Genomic DNA, 18,156 nt, shown 5'->3' on the forward strand with positions numbered 1-18,156 from the left:
GCGGATGGTATTTTAAAACCTTATGTATAAATCTTTAAGACCACGTGACCAGAAATTGCTTAGCTCCATTACCTCTCCTCATTTTAACACAGCTCTAAAATTCCTTAGCAGGTTCCCCCTTGCTATTTGCCTCAACCCTCTAGCGCCAGCAGATAGCTGGAAAAGTTTTTCTTAGAGAAAAACAGGAAAGCCATCATTGCAGGGGTGAGAAAGGAAACATTTCCTTCTGTTCAGAGCAAGATTTTAAGTATTTCGCACTTGGCTCAAATCAGGGAGAAAATACACACTCGCAAGCAAGTTTTTAACCGAAAGGTTAGCTTTCCTGCAAAGTCGGAATTCTACCTGAATCGCAGAAACTTCAAACGGTCTGCAGGCACAGGTTTCAGAGCTCTGGATAAAGTTGCAAGGCTATTAAAAAATGCTATGGGCTCTAGATTTTGACAGAGTTCAAAAGCTGATGCTTTCATTTGAGACTGTCATTTTCAAAGGGGAAAAAGGGATGGCTGGAAGAAAGTAAACAATTGCACTTCCCTTCACTGATTGTACTAAAAAGTGTTGGCTGTATTTCAGAAGGCCGAGTATCTGTGATACGGCAAAAATCTTGTTTTAAATGGCATATAATTAGATCGCTACAAAAAGGGTAAAAAAGAGAAGGGCAGTTAGAACAGTGTCTACTGCAGCCAGTTTCTTATACAGTCATGCACCATATAATAATGTTTCGGTCAACTACAGACTCTTGAAAGTATAGCACATGCGCCGGGCCAGTGTGGCTCAGTAGTTGAGCATCCTAGGATCCAGGAGATTGCGGTTCGATTCCCAGTCAGGGCCCAGGCCCGGGTTGGGGGCTTGATCCCCAGCAGGGGGCGTGCGGGAGGCAGCCGATCCATGACTCTCATTATTAATGCTTCTCTCTCCCTCTCCCTCTCCTTTCTTCTCTCTGAAATCAATAAAAATATATATATATTTTTTTAAAATATAGCACATGCAATTATGTACGGTGCATAGTACTTGATAGTGATAAATAATGATGTTACCGGTCTATGTATTTACTCTACTGTACTTTTTCATCTTTATTTTAGACTATACGCTTTCTACTTATATAAGAAAAAGGTTTGCTGTAAAACAGTCTAGTGCATTATGGCAGCAGCGGCAGCCTCAGACATCTCATGTTTACCGAATCCCTTGATCGCATCATTTTCTCTTGTGCTTGATTTAATCTTGTCTTGTCTAATAAATGTAGTGTAGCCTAAGTGTGCGGTGTTTAGAAAGTCTACAGTAGTGTCCTAGGCCCGCACATTCACCCACCACTCCCTCACTGACGCACCCAGAGCAACTTCCAGTCCCGCAAGCTCCATTCATGGTAAGCGCCCTATTATACCACATTTTTTACTGTACCTTTTCTATGTTTAGCTACGTTTAGATACGCAAATATTTAGCCCCGTGTTACCATTGCCTACAGGATCCAGCACAGTAACAGGCTGGAGGAGTAGACTATATCACCTAGGTTTGGTTAAGGGCACTCTGTGACGTTCACACAATGGCAAAATCGCCTAATGACACATTTCTCTGAGCCTACCCCTACCATTAAGTGGCACGCGACTGTATTAACATATTTGTTATTTTATTTAATTTTATTTTTTTAACATATTTGAACATCAGCTGTGAAGGGAAAGCCAGGCAGTTTCCTTCCGTATAGCTGCCTCTTCAACATGGACATTGTGTCTGATTAAAGCTTGGAGAAAAGTCACTGAATGAGTCTACTTTTGTCAGAGAAGAGGAGGAATTTGATGAGGCCGTGCACCTAGAAGAGAATTTCCATCAGTTTCGACTTCTCCCCGAGCTGTCAGTCAAGTACAATTGTGGTTGCTCCCTCTGAATGACAGAGAAGACTTTTATGCCTCTATGTAAGCCCCGAAATGACAGGACCCTACATGGCCCAACCTATGAATAGAATTGCGTTTGAAAGAAAGATAAACTCTAGAAGGGCCAGTGTGGCCTAGAAGGTTTACACAGCACTCCACACACACAGCTTAACAGAAATGTGATGTACATGTATTCCTCTGTCCTCAAAGTTCCTTGGCATAGCAAAGGCTAAAAATGTCCCCAGCTGTCCTTCATCTACGAAGTTCTCTCATTGTCATAGGCCCTGTCTGTTTCCTGCCCCCTTCCTTGCCCCGTGGCACACGGCCTAGCCCACTGAGTGGCAGTTGTCTCCAGTAGATGTCTTCCCACCCATAGGCCGATCTAGAAGGGCTGACAATCCCATAGCTTCATTCCTTCCCCTTGGCAATGTGGCTCTTCCCCTACTCTGACTACACTCTTGCAAGAAACTGTCAGGAACCATCTCATTACATTTGCACCCCTCACTAGTACACCTTTGAGATCATTTTAGGTGTTTAAATAGTATTTTCTAGTTGAAAATGTGGAAATTTTACTAGTGCCTTAGCGTGGAACTACTTCTTCCAGCTCATTTTTCCCATCCCACATTAGCCAAAAAATAAATAAATAAATTATCACTGCACTTTCTTATCTATGAGAAATGTTAGACTCACATCTCAAGGTACAGTAGTTCCCTCTCCCCCCATTGGCAGTTTTGCTTTCCATGGTGTCTGCTGGCAGTTAACAGAGGTCCAAAAATCATAAGTGGGAAATTTCAGGAATAAACAATTGGTAAGTTTTTAAGGCATTTTTGGAGAGAGAGAGAGAGAGAGTACATTTACATAACTTTTATTACATATATTGCTGTAATTGTTCTATTTTATTATTAGTTCTATTTTATTTTATTATGGTTGTTCATCTCTTACTGTGCTTAATTTATAGAGTAACCTTTATTATAATATGTGTGCACGGGAAAAACATAGTCTGCATAAGGTTCGGTACTGTCCGCAATTTTAGGCATCCACCGGGGATCTTGACATGTATCCCCATGGATAAAAGGAAATCTTGTACATCAGATATAATCAGTGAGGTCAACACTGCAGGGATGTTAAAAGACTGCATAGGCCTGCAGCAATATTGCTCTGCATCTCAAACTAACAATCATGTCATCCACATTAATCTGGGCAGCAGACTTCTGTCTGAGAATCATGGTCTCCTTCTGATATCCCTGGGGTAAGAGAACATTCACAAGTGAAAAAAAAAAATTTTAAAAAATGAGTGCAGAATACACACACATACACACACACACCATTGTTATGCAGAAGAAAATACAGGCAGGTCAATTCTTGACCTTCCACATTGATAGAAAGGACCAGTGACCTAAAGAAATCAAAAATCATTCTTATAAAAATGAAGGCAGTATATGTTTTTGTGGCACATTGACCTTTAATCGCGTGTGGCATAGTTGAATCATGTAAGGGTTTGTTTCCCTCGAACACACTACCAATGAAAGTGGCAAAAGGCAGACTAGTAACAATTTTGATGTAGCTTACTGAGTGGGTCTAGTACAGATCCATGCTGCCTGACGTCAACTGCTCCTTTTTACTGACCTCTTATTGTGCTTCTGACTGATATTTCCAGGCAGGCTAAGGTTCTGAAATCCATTCCAATGTGTGTGTGGTTTTGGTGGGTGTTTTTTTTTTTTTTGGTTGTCGTTTTATTTTGGTTTTCACACAGCAAGCAATTCTCCGACACCAGCTGAGTATCCTACAATTGAACTCAATTCTGACACTGTCTACCTGGAGCTAGTGTCAGATCCCACAAGTAAAGGGCTCAGTCCTACAAGGCTGCCCCCCTTCCCCGCCTCAGATGCCAATTACAAACCCAGGTTGTTACCTGTGTTTGTGACCAGCTAGCTACAAATCAGAAAATCCCATGACCCCCTCTTTGGGTTTGATTAATTTGCTAGTGCAGCTGACGGAGCTCAGAGAAACATTTTATTTACTAGATTATCACACCTTCAGGCCTTTTCACTGGCTCCTTTGTTTCTATTTATGTTCTCAGATTCTTCATATTCTAAAAAATAGAAATGATCTCTTCTTCGGACCTTGCTCTCCCCAGGAGCTACTACCTGAATCCAATACTCCTTTGTGCTACCCGATGTCCTCACTTTTGGGCACTTTATTCTATCTTCCCATTTACCCTGTCGATGTAAGAAATGTCCAAACTTGTAGAGAATTTTTAATGAGTTTATTTCAGCCAAAATGTCGACAATTTCTGGGAAGCAAAATCTGAAGATTGGATTGAGAACGTGCTCCAGAGAATGGCAGTTTTACCACTTATTTTATACTCAGAATCAAAGGAGAAGACGTAAGGGGGTGACAGGAACTCCAATGGTGATAGATGAGGGAGGTGGGAGAAAGCAAAGCGGGGAAACCTCTGGGATTGGAGAGAAAGTAAAATGGAGAGACACATAATACTTTCCCATTGGTGGGAATAGAATAGTTAATTAACATTTACAGCTCCTAGAGATGGTAGGAGGGGAACAAGTGACAATGAGGGGTTCTGTGGTCTCTGCCCTGGTGGGAGGTTGTGCCTTGAGGGATCTGGAAAAAGGGGACTACTTTAACATCCCCAAAGAATGTTATCCTAGATACAAAAAAGCAATAGACAGGATCACTTCAGGTAAAGATTGATCTTTGTCAAGGAAGATACAGGCCTAGGACATGACTAACAGCCATGACTCATTTTTAGTTAAGAAGTTTTCGTTTCTGACCATCCTTTGTGGTAACTTTAGGTCTCTGAGTTTGTAAGGCCACCATGCGGGCCTCCCTGAGCTTGTCGGGTTTAGTATGTGGCCCCTTTTTTGTCCACAACCCTAATTCTGTGCAAAGAAAATGCACACATATGCGCACATACACACAAATCAAGAGTTAAATTCTAAAAGTAGCAATAATACACATTCATGAGTTACCAACTTTCAATAATAATTTAAACCCTGAGATTTTGTTCCTCTGTTTGTTATGTATTAGTATCTTACCTGCCTACTGTACAGGGTTGTCTTAACAAAATAAAGATATAATAACAGATTCTATTATTCAGTATCTGCTATGTGCCAGGCTCTGTGTTGACTGGTTTACAGTGACTGTCTCACTTACATCTCACAATAAGCAAATGAAAAATATGGTATTATCATTCAATTTATAAGAATGAAACTGAAATTTACTGAGTTTGAGTAGCTACAGCCTGAGTTTACACAATGATAAAGTGGCAGAGCCGCAAAAAGTATATAATTCACATGAAAATAGTTGGTGTTCCTTTTAAGGCCTGGGTTTGAGTACATATTGATTTTTGTAGCTATATGAGTCCAGTGTAGAAAAACATTAACAGATATCGGAAGCTTCTTTCCCCTATTGTCATTTAATTCTAAACCCTTACAATGCATTGCCCCTCCTTCTGAAACCATGTAGAATTTCTTTTCTTTTTTTAATTTTTTTAAAAAAAATGTGTCTTTATTAATTTCAGAGAGAGGAAAGGAGAGGGAGAGAGAGAAACATCAATGATGAGGGTCATTGATCGGCTGCCTCCTACACACCCCCTGCTGGGGATCGAGCCCGAAACCCAGGCCTGTGCCTTGAGCAGGAATCGAACCCCGATCGCCTGGATCCTAGGTCGATGCTCAACTGCTGAGCCACGCCCGGCCGGGCTAGAATTTCTTTCCAATCGTGTCCATCTCTGTGCTCCTTCACACTGGCCTCATCATGTCTCAGGTAGACAGACATGAACGAGGCCATGTGTTTTAGCCCTGAGTACAGCCTCTTGCAGGCCCAATGGATGAATTACCAATTGAGAGCCGCACTCTTGCAATTTAACCACAAAGACATAAAGTTCAATTTCTCTCTGTTTCTCTTTCACTAAATTCTAAGAATTACAACTGATAGGAAAATTGCAGTTACCTGACAATTCTGAATCACCTTAATTATGAACATCAGCTACTACAGGAGACTTACCAGTAAAACTGCTGTGCTCATATAAAACTGCATTAACTAAAAAGGTCAGCTTGGTTTTGCTATCTTCTAATTTTTTAAATTTCTGCTCCGACGATAACAAAAAGAAACACAAAAGACTTCCAGCTAGAAGTGAAATGAGTCAGGCAATTATGTAAGTCTTTCAGGTATTCTCACTGGCTGAAAGGCCAAGATTGGTAAGGCCGGGCTAAAGGACAGGCAAAGTGGCTTGATATCTAGAATGCCAAGAAGACCTGCTCCTCTCCCTAAATCTACTGTCATGTTGTTGCAGGGCATAAAAATTCCTATGAGCCAGGAATTTTTGATTCTACACTTAAGAGTCAAGACTGAGAATGTAAAATCTCCCAGGAGAGGCAGCACATAAGCTACCTTATTCAGGCTGATGTAAAATGCCTGATATCAAATCTTTCCCTGAAAGCAGACACTTAAAGGAGATGGGGAGTTTCAAGAACTGCTTTTATCTCGGGTTTCTTTTTTGGCAATTTTGCTTAAAAAAGAAAAGGAAGGTGCATATCTTCACTTGCATACCCAGACTAGCCAAATTTAGTGACTGACTGCTTTAACAGGAAGTCCCTGAAGGCTCTGAGCATGAGACAGAAGGCTGGTTCCATATCAAGATCGTATCTACAGCGTGTTGATCTGGGGTTTGGACTCTGTGATGCCCAAGTACTCCCCCTAGGTTCCAAACATACTGTTCACTGAGCTCTTTAATATCTGTGTGATTTTTCAAGCCTTGCCTGACCACCAGGGTGCCTAGCTCTCACCCTAGGGAATCAATCACCTCCCTGGATGTATTTCAGACTCTTTGTTTCAAATAGACCATGAGCCTGATGAGATCATCTCCACTACGGTGCTTATCCTGCAGCCTATTTCCCCACTTTGCCTCAGGTATCCAACAGAAGCTTGGCTCCTCCTTTCTGTATAAAATAATAATAAGCCCACCGTAGAGCAGAGAGGTAGATACAAATCTGAATATTTCATGCCCTACTTGAAAAACAGAGATCGGTGGTGAACAGAGGGAGGGGGCAGGGAAAGCAGTACTAGACAGCAGTTAAGTCTGTGGCCTCTGGAGTCAATCTGCTCTCAAATTCTTTTTCCTTTACTAATTTTATGATATTATGCAAGAAATAATGAGGCTAGTGTGAAGGAGTGAGGAGATGGTCACATGACTAGGAAAGAAGTTCTAGATGTTTCCAGAATACTGGGCAGTGTACTGTAAGGGATTATATTTAAATAGAGTTTAAAATGACATTAAGAACAGAAGGTGCTAGTAGCTAAGTTAATTTCTTTTGACATTGGACTAATATAGCTACAAAATTCGACATGTACTCACATCCAGGGTTTAAAAGAAATACCTAAAGCTACTAAGTCTTAGCTTTTTCATGTATCAAATGGTGATAATACCATCTACCTCAAAAAGCTGTTATAAACATGTAAAAAGCATATGTAAGTGTTCCATAGATTTAAGCTGTTAGTATTAAGGAGCTAGGCTTCGGCATGGTTAATCTCTTTGGTTTTGGCTGAGAAGAAAAATAAATCACAATTTCAAGTGATTGTCAAGAAGGTCTGAGGTTGCACGCAACCTGTGCAGCCATCAATATGTTTACATTATAATTGAGGGTATCAAATATTGAGGACACTAACTATTTAGGACAATACCTCACTGGTTGACTTAAGCAAAATAATTTGCATCTCTGTTTTTCAGTTTGTTGTCTTTGCCTAGTTGTTAGAGTTTTTATTTCCTTTCTATTCCCACTTTCACTTTTGAAGGAACTTGGCCAAGATAAGGCTTTCCTCTGAAGGCAAGGTAATGTGTTCTTGTGACTGGACTACTTTCCTAGGGTAAAGAATATTTAGTTTTGTTTATTTATTTAAGAATGCTTGGAAGTAAGGCCCAATATCTTGAATAATATTTGATGTACAAGCGAATTCAATAAGACACATATTTTGCTTTCTGGGAACAGAATAGTCAAGTTTCAAAGGCCTCCGTGAAGCCACATATTTTGGCTATTGAATTGAGCTCTAAATAGCGATGCTAGCAGGGGTGCAGTGGAAAAGAACACTCTTCTCATGCTATCTGACTTTAGAAAAACAAACACAAATCAGCAGGCTTTCTGGGCCAATGACGTTCCCTTTCATCTGGGCAACCTGACACACGTGTGTATCTCCACAAACAGATCGGCCTCCCAGGGACTGAGTGCAGAATCAGCTAATAAATACACCAAAGACATTCTGACCAAAGTGTGACCTGTGGGAGGAACAGCCACGTGATCTAATACTGTAGTCACTGAAGAAAAAAAATAATAAAGCAACCAACCACGACAACAAAAGCTCAGGAGAGAGCAGGCTCAGTCTGGTAAAGGGCAAGCCATTCACTAACTCATAGTATTTCACTGTTGCCTCACTCCCAGCTACAGCCTCCAAGAATCAAGAAGGCAGACTTTGAATGAATACTATATTGGGAGTTAACTTTTAACAAAGCAGCCAATACAAATGGAAAACACAGGGATATACCATTAGAGATGCGGTGTCGCACACTGAGCTAAAGGTCAGACTCCTATAGAGTGTAACTCTAGCCACTATCAGTGATCAGACTTTAAAGCAACTATAGGTATTATGCAAAGGACACGTGGAGGGATCAGTAGGGGTGGGAACACAGACTTTATAATGTTTTACCAGCAACATGCATTGCAGGAAGAAACCACGTCAGCAGTATCATCTTTTAACATGAAGGGCAATGAGATACCTAACAGCTGTTGCCCATTTTTAAAGCCATTCAAATCTCAATGAAACGTACTTGGGAAGAATTTGGAAAATAAACCTTCCCCAAACCCTACTATAATGAGGCAAATACCATTAGAAACAAATTGGCTGCTTGGGGCTTGCAACCATCTCTTGGAGATAGTAAAAGTCTCTGCAATCACAAACATTGACATCAATGAACTTTTGATCTCAAAATACTATGGGGAAGCTCAGCAGCTACTTTCAAATTTTATTTCCTTGCTGTAACTGAACAGAAGAAATACAATTTTTAGAATATCAAAATGCCCTAGTACAGATTGTAGAGTTGGTAGTTGCCAAATTTCTTTTATAAAAATGAAGGTGCTTTTATACCAGAGGCTATAAAAAGAGAAGAGGGCTGAAATCAATGTGGATCTTTTTATTGTGGTTAAAAACACACAACGTGTGATTTACCCTCTTAATAAATGTTTAAGTATACAATACAGTGTTGTTAGCTGTAAGCACATCAGATCCTTATAATTTTTTTTATGTTTCATAACTGAAGACCCATACTCATTGAACTCCCTCCCCTCCAGCCCCTGACAACCACTATTCTACTTTCTGTTCCTATGAGAAACTTTATTTATTTTTCTTTTTTTATTAAATTCATTGGAGTGACATTGGTTAATAAGATCATATAGGTTTCAAGTGTACATTTCTATGATACATGACCTGTATATTGCATTGTGTTCCCACTATCCAATGTCAAATCACCCTCCATCACCATATATTTGGCCCTAATCTGACTACTTTACATACCTCATATCAATAGAATCATATAGTACTTGTCCTTTTCTGAGTGACTTATTTCACTTAGCGTAATATCCTCAAGGTTCACTCATGTTGTAGTACATGTCTGGATTTCCTTTTTTTAATATGATTTTTTTTACCCTCCTGAAACCCAATACATCTGAAATATTTTAATTCTCCATGTAAATTTTTTAAAAATATGTTTATTGATTACAGAGAAAGTAAGGGAGAGGGAGAGACAGAAACATCAATGATGAGAGAGTTATTGATCTGCCGCCTCCTGCACACCCCCTACCGGGGATCGAACCCGAAACCTCAAGCATGTGCCCTGACTCGGAACTGAACCGATACCACCTGGTTCATGGGTACATGCTCAGCCGCTGAGCCACACCAGCCGGGATCTGCATGTAAATTTAATTCTAGACAAAGAAATTCCCATTCAACACCTACAAGAACTAATCATGTTTTTCTTCAAGTTATTAAATTTTATCATTTCCTATTCAAAGCTAAAATAGCAGTCACCCCTCTCTAAAAAGGTTAAGATAAACTGACACTTTTGTAAGCTCTTAACTAATAGAGAGACCAGCAGAGTGTGTACTTCTCTCATAGGGATTTAATAAATGCAATAATCTGGTGATTAAAAGAATACAGATTTTATAAAATTGGTCTGTTTTTCATCTGATAATGAAAATGCATGTGGCTATTTGGATTTTTAGAAAACAACTGCAAGGATCCAAGAAAATAATGGGGTAGATTAAAGAATACGTTGAAGGATAAGAGACCAGAAAAGTAGAACAAATAGGTGAAAATGGTAAGAAATGTATGCTTCAGCTAACATTTCCAGATGTTATCAATTTTCTGTTCATGTCTTTTCTTCTTTCTTTACTTCAGTGCCAAACTCTTAATCAGGCTACTTGCTTTCTATGTGTTTCATGGAGGTTTTTTGTTGTTTTTTCTTTGTTTCTTTCTTTATTCTTTTTTTACTGCTTTCTTGGGGAAATTTTTCTATGAAGGGCCAGATAGTAAATATTTTAGTTTTTGAGGACCATATGGTCTCTATCAAAACTAAACCCTGCCATTGTAATATCAAAGCAGCCACAGATAATACATACATGAATGAGCATGGCTGTGATGTAATAAAACCTTTTAAAATAAAATGATAATATGTGACCCAGAGTAAATAGTTTGCCAACCTTGATGTAAAATATTTAGTGTGCCATTTTAAATACTCTGTGAGGATTAACAGAAAATTTTTAATTAACAGAAAAATTTTAAATAGTTTTTAGTGGCTGCTGTAAGGATTACAAAATACTTCTTTAATTTATGACAGTCTGCTTTAGGTTTATACTGGTATAATTTTGATAAAATATAGCCATTTTCTCCCATGTAGCTCTGGCTCTTTTCATCCAAGTTACCCCCAGGTATCATTTCCTTTGAGTCTGCAGTACCCCCTTCAGTAACTCTTGTAGGGTAGATCTTTTAGTAATTCATTTTCTCAATTTGCATTCTAATTTGGAATGCCTTTATTTCACCTTCAATTTTGCAGAATAATTTCTATGGATATAGAATTGTTATTTGACAGTTTTTATTCTTACAACTCTTCAAATATACCATTTCCTGCCATCTTGCCTCCATTATTTCTGATGAGAAGTCTTCTGTAATTCAGTTTATTGTTCCACGACGCATCATAAGTTGTTTTTCTCTCACTGTTTTCAAGGTCCCTTGGCTTTTAACAATTTGGTGGGGATTTATAGGTGTGGTTCCTTTTGTGTTTATGTTACTTGGGGGTCGTTGGAACAGTAAATTACATTGCTTTTTTAAAAGTCATGAAGGAGCCCGGCTGGGTGTGGCTTAGCGGTTGAGCATCGACCTAGGATCCAGGAGATCGAGGTTCGATTCCTGGTCAGGGCACAGGCCCGGGTTGCGGGCTCAATCCCCAGCAGGGGGCGTGCAGGAGGCAGCCAATTCATGACTCTCATCATTAATGTTTCTCTCTCTCTCCCTCTCCCTTCCTCTCTCTGAAATCAATAAAGATATATCTTTAAAATAAAAAAAATCATGAAGGAAATTTCTGGTCATTGTTTTATTAAACATTTTTTCCTTTTTTTTCTCTTATCTCACCTTCTAGAAGACTTATTACGCATAATTTGAAACATGCTATTCTACATTCTGTGACTTTTTTCATGTTTTTACAATATTTTTCACTCTGTACTTCAGATTTTTTTTCATTTTGGTTTTCTTCATATTGAGTTCTAGAGTATCTACTTGATTTTTTTTTCATAGTTTCTATCTCTCCACTGATATTTGTTGAAATGTTTTGTTCTCATTTTTCTTTAATTCTTAAAACATTTAAAATAGTTGCTTTATAGTCCTCATTTGCTTAATCCAACATCTGGGCCCACTCAGAGTCAGTTTCTATTGACTACTTTTTCCTGAGTATGAGTTGTATTTTGCTATTTCTTTGCATATCTAGTAATATTTTGGCAAAAATTAATATTTGGATAATATGGCATTTTTTTTCCCCTTGAGGCTGTTTGTTTTGTTTTGTTTTAGCAACTGCTTGGAGTCAAACTGTGGACTCTGTCTCCCTCAGTGTAGCCACTGATATCTCTGATATTTTTTTAAAATTTAGTCTAGCTTTCAAGGGGTTACCTCTTTATCTGCATAGCTTAGTGGTTAACCAATGATTCGGACTGAGGTTTTATTTAAACATTTTGAGCCTGAAAGCCATCCACCCAATGCCAATCAAGCTCTGTGTGGGTTAAGGAATACATTCAAATTTGATGCTTATTGTCAAGACTCTCTCAGCATTAACTTTTTGCTGGACTATATATGTGTAATTTTCCTTTCAACCAGGGGTGTGGGGAGAGCTTTTATTTTTCATCTATTGCTCCTTTCCTTCTAGAATCTTCCCATTAAATTTCTGGTTGGCCCATTACTCATCCCGACTAGGACTACAACCTCAGATAGCAAAGCTGTGGTTTCTTTTATTTTTTTTCTAACCCTTTACAACTCTGAGATTCTGTGAAAGTCAATAGTAGAAATGTAGCTCTCAACTGGATTTGAATTTTACTTGGGCACCTTTGTCTAGAGTTAAGAACATGGATGCCAAAAATCACACTGCCTGGGTTCAAATTTTGCTCTCTCTAGTTTACTAGCTCTATAACTTCAATCTGCTTCACTTACCTGTTTCAAAGTTTCATAAAACACGGATAATAATTGTACTCACCTCAAAGAGTCGTTGTGAGCATCATATAATATATAGAAAACTTCTAGCACAGAGCTGGATACACAGTAGATACAAAAGAAATATCACCTGTTATTATTAAGTATTATTCACCAGGTGGTTGGAAATATTTAGCTTACACATACATGGGGCAGTATTACACCAAGTCACTGTCAGATGTAGATGGACGAATCTTTGCTGTAGGAGAGCATCAGTTTTCTCATATGTAAAGTGGAAGAAAACATTTTTGTCTCAGGAGGGGTTTTGTTTCATACAGTCCGAATAAAGTAAGGTGTAATTAAACAGATGACATTATCATTTCAATTTTACATAGTGAAATTAAAAAAAAAATGGCTATTTGAATACATTTAGCATATTTCTCTCCTTTCACCAGATTAGACAGTTCCTAGTTTTAAGCACTCGTGGAACCATCGTCTTTGCAATGTTAGTCTCAAAAATAAGAACTCTTGAAAATATGGTGTTTAAGCTTACAAGGGACCAACTCCAGGCAATACTGTGCTTTTGACTGCAAGCAGAAACAAATGTGAAATCACAGAATTGCATAGTTACTTTCTACCCTGAGCTTCCCTCTAGTATTTGTTGCACCGGTAAACACTCAACTGGGGAACTTTGACCACATAAATGATACATTCTAAATCGTGAGAATCATAACCTTATCCATCTATTCAACGAACGGTTTGTTTAAATACAGAAAAACAGGGATGACTGTTCTGCAGTGTTCATACCTAAAGAACCGCTTCCCTCTAACATAGTCCGACTTGGGCAGAATGATAAACAAGGACATTATCATTTCGCAGGGCAAGACATGGGCCAATTTAAAAATAGCTCTAAATTATTAAGAAGCACTTGAATAGCATATGTCATTGGGCAAAGCAGACACCAAATTAACATGAACAAATTTTAAATGCCCATATTTTAACTGATAAGTCAGTGAGCATAAAGTATGAACTTTTAGTTCAAGTGTATATGTATTCATTGTGATGTGTTGGATTTATTTTCCATGTACTATAGTCACTGAATGTAGTTAGCATATCCATTTTTAATTTTACTCAAGCTGCAGGTAACACTAATTACTGAGCAGGCAGTTTGACATCTGCATTGAATGTATCTGAATGCATGAAATATAATTATCCTTGGAAGTTGAACAATATGTTCTTATTAATGAATGCCAATATATGAGTTTCATATTACTGTTAATGTATTTTAAATGTAGATGTATTTTAGTCCATACCCAAGCAAATGTATTCATAGTTTCTCCTCTAATTTTCTAGAGTAAACCCTGCCTATTTTACACAACATGATGTCAACATATTTCCTGGGGCAAATAATTAAAAGAACCTTGAAATCTTTAGATACGAAACCAAATGACAAATATCACAGCAAACACAGAAAATATACATAAGTCAAGTTTTAAATAAACAGATGTATGCGTTCTCCTTCTTGGATAAGAATAAACATTTATAGTCTTTCTGTAAAATACATCTGAATTGCTGTTTTTCCTCCCTGCTGACAAAATAGATTTGTCTAGATGATTTCTGTCCATAAAAGGTTTTGCACTTTTGACTCAGCAATTCAACTGCTCTGAAATTACCCTTTTCGCCAACATTCTCCTGTCAAATTCAGAGAGAAATTTGCATTTGTCATTTTGGTTCTTTCTCACTTTACAGTGGCCCTAGCATTTCCCCTTGTCCTAAAAAAGAAACAAAACAGTGGTGGAGAGGTTTTTCCATCCTGTGCCTACCAGCAATTTCTCCCAGCAGATAATGTGAAATACATTTTAAAATAATGCTGATGGGTTCAAATAAGAGAAAGGACGCAGCAGGTTAGATTCGATATATTTCGGCATGATTTCCGTTGGTTTCATTTTTAGAGTCCGCGTCCCTAGTACACGTCTACTTTTAAAAATAGCTGTGAATAAAGACATATCAGGATGCTGAAGTTAAGATGTAAACAAGAGATATGAGTCCTTTCACACTGACGTGTCATATTCAAACTGCTGATTTGAGGCATGTCCTTTGGTTCATAATCACAAATATGTGCTAATCAAAAGCACAACAGTCTAGGCTTTCAGGTGTTTCCCTTCCACCTGCGCAAAAGAGATTGAAAAGTCGGTAGGGCCAAGCCGAAGTAGGACAGCAAAGTCACGGAGGTCCTTAGTTTAGTGGGGGAAGGCCCTGCTGCTCCCTGGTACTTTGCATCTAGCTAACTGGATCTGTAGGAAAGCCACAGGTGAGCCAGGGCACCCCTGGGGAGGAGCCATGGCCTTTATCCATCTTAGTTTCCCCTGTGCCTAGTAGGGTGTCTCTCACACAAGAGATGTTGAATAAATGATTGGGATGGACGGATGGATGGATGGATGGATGGATGGATGGATGGATGGATGAATGGATGGATGAATGAATGAATGGATGGATGAATGGATGGATGGATGGATGAATGGATGGATGAATGGATGGATGGATGGATGAATGGATGAATGAATGAATGAATGAATGAATAAAGAGGAACAAGGGAATAAATTGCTAATCAATCCTAAGAGCGTCCTATATGTCTAAATGAAAATTGGATGGAGAATTTTATTTTTTATTTTTTTAGCATTTAACTAAGAGGGCTGGTTAGAGTACCAGATCAGATCTCCATCCTTAGTGGGTCAATTTTTTTGCCTCTGTTTTGGGCTCTCACTGGGCATAAACATATCCTAATACAAATTGCAAAGAACACAGAGGAAATTTTCATACTAGTGCTCACAGGCAACAGTTTACACAGGCGCTGGGCATTTAGCTACGACGCTGCCCTGCAGATCTGCCTGTCGGATATCGCCGGCCCACTCCAAGGATCAGAAAGGCAAAGAAAAACTGTTGAATCAATGCTTGTCTTAGGAAAGCAGAATAAAATAGCAACGGGATGCACCGGATTGGGTGATCTAGCACCATATTGTCCAGAGGCTAAAATTAAACAACCGACCTAATTAAGATGTCTCTTCTCTCTTCTCCCCACCCAATGGCTAATCAATCCGGCAGTCATTCAGGGGCTCTGACTCTTCAGCTCATATTATATAGACACAGCCATAGACTCACCTGGCCCAGGCAGATTTGAAAAGCTCACTCAGCAAGTGCTTCCCACATGCTCTGCTTTAAGCCACTTTTTAATGAAAAGGGAATATAGATCAAGATGTTCTCTGTTTTAACATTTATCTGTTTAAAAACCCAGCTTAATGCACGCATATGGATAATATGTATCCAACTTTTCTCTCTTAGACTTTGGAAAATGTTATTAACATGCTTTATGGCACATATTAAACATTAATTCTTTTGGATTTTTTTTTTTTTTCCAAATGAATTATTATCCACAGTACATTCACAACTTTTGTGTTTTGACAGATTAATTGAATTTGCCGTGTCTGGTAGCCTGACTGCGGGGGTAAAAGTCCTTAAATTAAGCAGTCCTGAAATAATTCTACTTTTTAAAGGATGTGTCTTAACAAAACCTGATGATGATTAAAAATGCTAAGAAGGTGAAAATAGAGAGGACTGTAAAAAGGTGAAAGTCAGAGTTCATCTCAGAGGAAAAGTTAAATAATGAGAGATTACAGCAGATATTTCATTAGTGGACTATAAAAACACCAAATCCCGAATGGAAATTTAGACGTAACTACAGTTTGTAGTACTTTCTCAAATGGCTGCATGTTATTCTGATAAGAAGAAGAAAAATAAAAACAGCATTCTCTGATTGCAAATAAGTACACAAAGTTTTCCCTTTAATTTTCAGGGGGCAATTATAGTCTTAATTCTCCTGGCTGCTTTAGACATGGTTTCTAGGGACCCAAGAACACATCTTACAAATAATATTATTTGTACAGAAGGGGCAGAGCTATACTTCTTCTCAATACCCTTGTCCCTGAATTCTTAATTGTCTGAAAAATACAAAGTTAGATGCTTTGTTGGAATAGAAGACCTTTCCGATCCCTTCCAGCCCCAATACTAGACATACCCATGACTCTAATAACATCCAGGTTCTGCTTGCTGAGTAATATTGGAGAAACGTAAAGCACAGAGATGAACCTCACCTCTCTTTCTTGAATTTAAGTTAGTGCTTGGAGATTAAAAAGAAATTCTATCACACAGAAGAAATAAGTTGAGGAGACCAAATGATACACATCTTCAAATGCTTTACTTTGGTTCTAAGCAGCTTCCCTAGAGAGGGAACGTTGCTTGGGAGTATTAAGGGCACACGTGCTCCTAAGAAAAGCAGAGTTCACTGCAGTCAAGAGATTTTTGAAGGTGAAAATCAGAGTACTAAAAAAAAGAGAAGATATTGATTAAGCAACCAAAGAAAAAAGATGGGTGGGATCTTGGGATAGCTTATTAAACACTCCAGTGCTTAAAAATGCTTTTGGGGGACTGATGAAAAGAAATGCTTAAGAAGAATAATCTTTGGATATGAGAACAATGCATCTTAATAGAAAAGATTTTGAGCCCACACAGCTTATACCTTCCAAGAATTTGGCAAAAAGTAGTTCAAGAGGCAGGAAATGAGCATGTTAAGATTCTATTTGAGAAGGAGAATGATGAATTATGAAAGTAGAATTAATTTTTGCTGTGATCTGATAAAAACTTCAGGGGTCATCAGTGTTCATATTTTAGCACATCATGACGCATACTCAATTTTATGTGCTGAATTCTACCCATAAATAAGTAGACCCTGTTCTCTGAAAGTATTCCCTGAAGGGGAAACCTACTATGTGACAACATCTGTGTAATATTTTCCTAAGAATTACACTAGTTATATACAATAATTGAGCTATATATTTCATATATTTCATAATAATTGAGCTATATTTCATATTAATTCAGGACTTGGGTGACAGGCCTCATGATTTTACTCAGTAATATAGGCAAGCTGGACAATGGGAAAAATGCAAAACCCAAGTAATGGCGGAGGCAAGTGCTGGGGGAACACTTCCAGCAACAAAGGCTGAATTTGAAGGTGCATCCAGATGAAGGGGGCAGTAGCCAAGAAGCACGGAAGCCTCAGTCCCAACTGAGAAAACCTTTGAGAGCCAAAATGAAAAGGCAGGGTCCCGGGAGGTAAGCAGGAGATTAAATCAGAGAGTTTACAGAAAACAGTCCTCAGACTTCTAGGCAGGAGGAAAAATATCATCCAAGAGATCTGTCTGTAAGTAACTGGGATAGTAGACAAGATAACAGGTTGAAATCTAGGAGGAGCAAACAAAAGTCCGTAGGACCGAGCTGATGCCGAGAGGAAGAAAGAGCTGAAGCTCAGAGCCCGCAGAGATGATCGCTGGGCCCTGCAGCTTCCCATCTGATTAAATAAAGGAGGTGGGGGGCCCGAGAAAGGGTCCGGTAACATAGTGAACAGGTGCTGATTAGCAGGGGCTGATGCTGTTTGATTCTGTTAACTGAATACTCTATATTATTCAATGCACACACAAGATATATTTAATATATTTTG

This window comes from Miniopterus schreibersii (genome assembly GCF_964146895.1).
Source record: "Miniopterus schreibersii genome assembly, chromosome: X".
In the NCBI taxonomy this organism is placed as follows: Eukaryota; Metazoa; Chordata; class Mammalia; order Chiroptera; family Miniopteridae; genus Miniopterus; species Miniopterus schreibersii.